This window comes from Vipera ursinii (assembly GCF_947247035.1).
Source record: "Vipera ursinii genome assembly, chromosome: 16".
Lineage (NCBI taxonomy): Eukaryota > Metazoa > Chordata > Lepidosauria > Squamata > Viperidae > Vipera > Vipera ursinii.
The window spans coordinates 1,776,667-1,783,933 of record NC_139529.1 but is presented as its reverse complement, the minus strand read 5'-3'; positions in this window follow the sequence as shown (position 1 = coordinate 1,783,933).

The window sequence follows — 7,267 nt, the reverse complement described above, 5'->3', positions numbered from 1 at the left end:
AACCCTTCCAAATTGTGATGCAGTTTTTTGGAAACAGCAGTGGGAAACTATCCCACTTTGGTCCAGGAAAGGGATTCTTGGGCCATCTGGTATACTTTTATTTGGGAAAGCAAATATTTCCCAGCAACCAAGTAACATTCAAGGGGAATGTGCCTGTCCCCTTGACAGGCACACATAGGATAATCTTTTCTTCTTCTTTTCATCTGGAGGAGAAATGAGGAACAATCTGTTGCAATCATGGTTCACTTCTGTAACAGGGTCTGCTTTGGGTGTAAGCCAAGTACGTAATAATTTACACACATTTGAAATCACACAATGCATCATCTTTTGGGTTTTAGAGTCTTGTTCCAACTACCAAACCCTATAAAGTTATTTAAAACTGTTTTATAGCTTCATAAAGCACTTCCAGTAACTATTTAACTTTACTACCAAATCGACTTCTGTCTCCAATTACACACACACACACACACACACACAAACAGGAGATAATTAGAGGTAAGAGATGAGAGTGAAGGGCTGATCTATATTCAAAATGCCTCTCATCTGGCATTCTGCTGTGCTAATTAGACTGACTTGCCAAGTAATAAGGTAAAGAATAAATCAGCACTCGTGTTAATTTGGTGAAAGATGGCACCCCCAGGCAATTCTTCAGGGAATTCTCCACTTGTTTCTAGCTCCTGTTTTTACCCAAAGCAGAACGGCGTGTAAGAACCCAATAAACGCAAGAGGCGAGTAGACCAGGTTCCAATACGGACAAGTTGTATGAATGCGGATGTAAGATTTTACACTTAGCCTCACAATTGCCCCAGCATTATTCGGGAATTTAAGAGAGCCAAAAGAAACTCTCGAGCCGAGGTTTCAGCAAGCAAACAACTTTTATTTTGATCAAAAAAGAGTCGGGTGGCCACATCTCTCTTCGTGGCTGGTAGAGAGATGAAGGCCACAACCAGGAAAGAGGTCTTCCGCCTTTTATACCTTTCCAGAACAAAGAGATCTGGTCCTGGTACCAGGAACCAAAAGGCACAGAAAAATAATTCCTAGATGATGACTCATACACAACAACCCAGGCTCTACCATAACTCCTTTGTCCCCTCCCCTCACCATGCTCTTTTCATGTAAGCAGTCCCCTGTACCTAAAGCATGAAAGATTTGCTTTTATAGAACTAATTTCCCATATAAAGCACCTTCAAAGCTGCTTGCACATAAACAAAGATGATGACAAAGTATCACTACTAATGTCAATATTACTAACATCAGCCTTGAGCATAATAAAATCTCTTCACTAACATTTTGGAAGATAGATTCAAGATTCAGAAAGATCTTGATAGACTTGAACACTGTGTCCTATCCAACAAAATGCAATTCTATTTTGGGGGGAGATTTTATTTTATTTTTTTACATTTCAATAGGACACTTTCATGAGCAGCTTCTGTCCGAAAGGCAGTTTTTCTCAAGAGTGCCACGGTATTAATATTGGACAATTTTCAACATTGAAAAAATGTGCATTTTGTCAGAACTGTGATCATAGCCATTTTTCTGATTTTGTTAATCCCAGTTTACACTTTTTAGCACATTGTGAGAATCCACCACTTTAGGCGACAAAAGTCGCTCGTCGTTTGGTGCAGAAGCCTTGATTCTGATTGTGATGAGAATGATGGAGGAGCTGTTGCGGGACACCCCACACCCAACAGCCCTGGCTGCTGCACCCCTAACCTTCGCCTTCTGGGTTGTAAATCAGTGGATTAGATGAGAACAGTTTGCCTATTTTGAACTTGACACAGAATGCAGCCAAAATTGTCTTCAGCTGGAGCGGATGAGGAAGGGCCGAGTTGCAGGGCGGAAGCCGTTGGCTTGGAAGGGCCTGGCCAGGACTCTGCTCGGTTGCTAGGAAGAGCGAGCAGGAAGGGCCTTGTCTCTCTTCTCTACGTATAGGTAGTCCTTGACTTACAACAGTTTGTTTAGTGGCCATTCCAAGTTACAACGGCACTGAAAAAGATGACTCATGACCATTTTTCACAGTTACAACCTTTGCAGCATCCCTTAAAAATACCGATCTGTGAGGGGATTCCTCAGATTTATTTATTTATTTATTTATTTATTTATTTATTTATTTATTTATTTATCTATCTATCTATTTATTTTTGGGACTTATATGCCGCCCTATCTCCCGAAGGACTCAGGGTGGCTAACAACAATAAAAACAACAATACAAAAGTTAAAAGAAATTAAATAAACAGCCCCAAAATAAATTAACTAAACAATTAAAACAAATTAAAGTTAAAACATTTTAAAAACCCGTCATCAATCCGGATCCTGTCAGAACCCACTTCAGCCCACATCTTAAGAAAGAAGGACTCTTGGAGACGAGATTTTTCCAAGCAGGAACTTTTACTAAGAAATAGGAGATAGCAGGCATACTAGACAGGATCTGAGGAATCCCCTCACAGATCGATATTTTTAAAGTGTCCCCAAGCAAACCCCACCCCACAGTTCATTCGGGCAGTTCCAGACCAGCCAATCTCCAGGTGGTAAGTCCATCATGGGAAAGGAGAGATAATGGTTCGTTTGCAGCAGAATCATTTCCACAGCTACTCACACCTCCTTCGGAGAAATAAAGCAGATCCCGGAGGGTTGCATTTCTCCCTTTTCCACCCCCTTTCCTAGTTGCCCATAGTTTGAGAGTGTGCAGTGGTGGCGAACTTATGGCACGGGTGCCAGAGGCGGCACTCAGAGCCCTCCCTGTGGGCACCTGTGCCATTCTTTGGATGTGGCAACTGTCCCTCTTCAACCAGCCACCCCCCATGAGCGACATTGAGGTGACCACACCCACCTTGGCCACACCCACCCAATCTTCCATGACCACCTCAGCCACCGAGTAGGCCACGCCCACCTGGCACCCAGCGATAAATAAGTGGGTTTTGGGTTGCAGTTTTGGCACTCGGTCTCTAAAAGGTTCGCCATCACTGACCTAGTGAGAAAGCAATTGGTTATATTGTGATGGATAGCAGGCAGGTGGAATAAACAAAGGTTACATTTAAGGGAGGAAGTGAAAGCCATAAAGGCCCATGCCTGTTCCTTCTCCCTCCTTGGGAATGGCAGAATCCAGGGGAAGTTGAGATTTGGGTTTAGTTCAGAGGAGATAGTTAGAAATGAAATATAAATGGATTCTGACAATCCCCCCAGTCACGGGATCAAAATTCAGACACTCGTCAACTGATTCATACTTACGACGGTTGCAGTGTCCCGTGATCCCCTTTTGTAACCTTCTGACAAGCAAAGTCAATGGAGAAGCCTGACTCACATAACAACCATTTACTAACTTAACAACTGCAGCAAGAAATGGGGCAAAACTTACCTAATGTCTCCCTTAACAACAGAGGTTTTGGGTTCAATTGTGGTCGTACATTGAGGACTACCTGTAATTATGTAGCTACATGTAAAAGCAAATAAAAATGTCATTATTTCACCATAATCTTATTCAATTGATACTGTACGTTGTGTTCCTACCATTTAGTTTGTAGTCTTAATATTAAGAATGTTTATACAGTATAAGGTTCTTAGCATTTTAATATTACAACATTGTGTTAGCAGCATTAATGTTTAGACCTCTTTTTATAGGCTCCACTGAAATGGCAATTTTTATTGAGGTTACTGTATGCTCTTCTATGATCAAAATAAAGATCCGATTTGATACATGCATAGTTTAGTTTATAATAATTTTTGGGGGGTGGGAATCATGCTTTATGACTATAATAATAAGTTGGAAGGGACCTTGGAGGTCATCTAGTCCAACCCCCTGCTCAGGCAGGAAACTTTATACCATTTCAGACAAATGAGTGTCCAGTCTCTTCTTAAAAATGTCCAGTGTTGGAGCATTCACAACTTCTGGATGCAATTTATACCACTGATTAATTGTTCTGTTAGAAAATGTCTCCTTAGTTCTAGGTTGCTTCTCTCCTTGACTAGTTTCCATCCATTGCTTCTTGTCCTTTCAGGTGCTTTGGAGAATAGCTTGACTCCCTCTTCTTTGTGGCAGCCCCTGAGATATTGGAACACTGCTTATCATGTCACCCCTCACTCTTCTCTTCGTTAAACTACACATACCCAATTCCAGCAACCATTCCCTATATGTTTTAGCCTCCAGCCCCCTAATCACCTTTGTTTATTTATTTATTTATTTATTTATTTATTTATTTATTTATTTATTTATTTATTTATTTTGTATACCGCCCTCCTCCCGAAGGACTCAGGGCGGTGAACAGGGCAATACATAATAAAAACAAGATACAAAAATTAAAAAATTATTAAAAAGTAATTAAACAGCGATGCCCGTAATAAATTAGTACAGATTAAAAGTTAAGACCAATTTATAAAACCCAAGCCCATCCCATAAGTTCAGGCCGGCTTGTTCAAAAAGGTGGGTTTTAAGATCGCGCCGGAAGGAGCGGAGATCAGGCGCCATCCGGAGCTCGACCGGAAGATGGTTCCATAAATCTGGTGCGCCCACAGAGAACACCCTCCCCCTGGGGGCCACCAGTCGGCATTCTTTTACCGGTGGCACCCTGAGGAGGCCCTCTCTGTGGGAGCGTACTGGGCGGAGGGAAATTGACGCCGGCCGCAGGTGCTCCCCAAGGTATTCCGGACCCATGCCATGTAGGGCTTTGTACTAACACCTTGAACCTCACCCGGAAGACAACTGGAAGCCAATGCAGCTCACGGAGCAAAGGTGTGACATGGGAGTGTCGGGAAACTCCCAACACAACTCTCGCAGCTGCATTCTGTACCAGTTGGAGCCTCCGAGTGGTCTTCAAAGGTAGCCCCATGTAGAGAGCGTTGCAGTAGTCAAGACGAGAGGTCACGAGTGCATGAGTGACCGTACGTAAGGCATCCCAGTCTAGATAGGGCCGCAACTGGCGCACCAGGCGGACCTGGGTGAAGGTCCCCCTAGTCACAGCTACTATATGGTCTTCTAGGGAAAGCTGTGAGTCTAGGAGGACTCCCAAGTTGCGAGCCCTATCTACAGGAGGTAATAACTCACCCCCCATAGAGAGGGGTGGGATATCTTGAATGTCCCGAGATGCCGGTACGCACAGCCACTCAGTCTTGTCAGGGTTGAGTTGAAGCCTGTTCCTCCCCATCCAGACCCGGACCACCTCCAGGCAACGGGACATCACGTTGAGGGCATCACTGGGGTGGTTTGGGGTCAAAATAAAAAGCTGGGTATCATCCGCATACTGATGATACCCAACTCCAAAGCCACGAATGATCTCACCCAACGGTTTCATGTAGATGTTGAACAGGAGAGGCGAGAGGACTGACCCCTGAGGAACTCTACAAATGAGAGGCCTCGCGGTCAACCTCTGCCCCCCTGCCAACACTGACTCCGAGCGTCCCAGGAGATAGGAAGAGAACCACTGAAGGACCATGCCTCCCACTCCCAATCCCCTGAGGCGCCGCAGCAGGATACCATGTTTGTTGCTCTTCTCTGTACCCTTTCTAGAGTCTCAACATCTTTTTTACATCGTGGTGACCAAAACTGGATGCAGTATTCCAGGTGTGGCCTTACCAAAGCATTGTAAAGTGGTATCAGTACTTCACTTGATCTTGATTCTATCCCTCTGTTAATGCAGCCTAGCACTGTGTTGGCTTTTTTGGCAGCTGCAGCACACTGCTGGCTTTGTTATAATACTGATTATCTATTGCCTGGATGCTACCACATTGGCCAGGCCACAGCATGGAGCTTTAACCTGCACACTGATGCACAGATCTTGGGATGCTGGACTATTTCAGAAGACATTTGATTTGCCATAGCCCGGGGTTCAGGGGTTCCCATCTCCCCACTTTTCCCCCTTAACTTTGAGTTTTCTTCAAGCTGGGGAAATAGAAGAGGAAAAAGTACACAGGAGTTTTTCCTCAGAATCTTGATGTGATTCATACAATACGTTAAAACTGTCTCCTTTCTTCACAGGGCATTCAGTCAGGAGAATGTGAGCTGAAGATAGCAATAAAGGTTGTTTTTTTAAAAAAAGGTTTTGACATGACAATGATTCTTTTTTTTAATATTTTAAATTTGCAGCCTGGAAGTTAACTGAATTTGCTCCAGTAGGCACCATATCAATTATAGTCAATAAAACAATAAACTAAGAGCCAGTTTTGTTGGGAGTTAAGCTAGCAAACTGGAAAAAAAACAAGCAGAATGGAGTTGTACTCCTGCGTGAGGCCCAAAGCCAGTGGGAGGACTTTGGGCCAATCACTTTGTCTCAACCCCAGGAAGGAGACAATGGTAAATCACGTCTGAAATCTCACCCAATAAAACTGTTGGGATTAGTTCAGGCATTCTCCAGGAGGCAATGCTAACCTGAAGTCATCCATCGCCATCTCATATGAATGAATAAATAAACTAGGTTACTGAATTAACCAACTTCCTGACTCCAGACAACATCCTAAACCCTACCTAGACCGGGCTAAGTTAAATTAGCTTAGACCTAATGAAGGTGGCTCAGTGGGTTAGGACGCTGAGCTTGTCGATCAGAAGATCGGCAGTTTGGCGGGTTGAATCCCGAGTGCCGCGTAGCAGAGTGAGCACCTGTTACTCGTCCCAGCTTCTACCAACCTAGCAGTTCGAAAGCAAGTAAAAATGCAAGTAGAAAAATAGGGACCACTCCAGTGGGAAGGTAACAGCATTCCGTGCACCTTTGGCATCTAGTCATGCCGGCCACATGACCACAGAGACATCCTTGGACAAGTGCTGGCTCTTCGGCTTTGAAACGGAGATGAGCACCGGCCCCTAGAGTCGGAAACGACTAGCACACATGTGCGGGGGAACCTTTACCTTTACCTTTTAATGAAGGGACGCGGTGGCTCAGTGGGTTAGGACACTGAGCTTGTTGATCAGAAGGTCAGCAGTTTGGTGGGTCGAATCCCAAGTGCTGTGTAACCTTTACCTTTACCTTTAATGAAGCAGAGCCTGGTCTGGATGCATACAGCTTTGGCTCCAGCTCCAATTAAGAGCATCTGCGACAGCAGCCAAGAACCGGAAGACCGAACTCTGAATTTGAGGGCCAGATCAGACCTGCAAGAACTTGCGGAGAACCCAAACATGCTTTTTTTCCAGTTCCGAAGAACCTTCTTGGATGATCTTCAAGCAAAAGCAAGAAAGCCCAGTTGATTTTTGAAAAAAGCACCTTTGGGACAACCATGACCTGGAGGACGGGGCGTCTCTGTAGACTTGTGGAGAAGCAGCTTCACAGGGACACGTCTTTGGAAA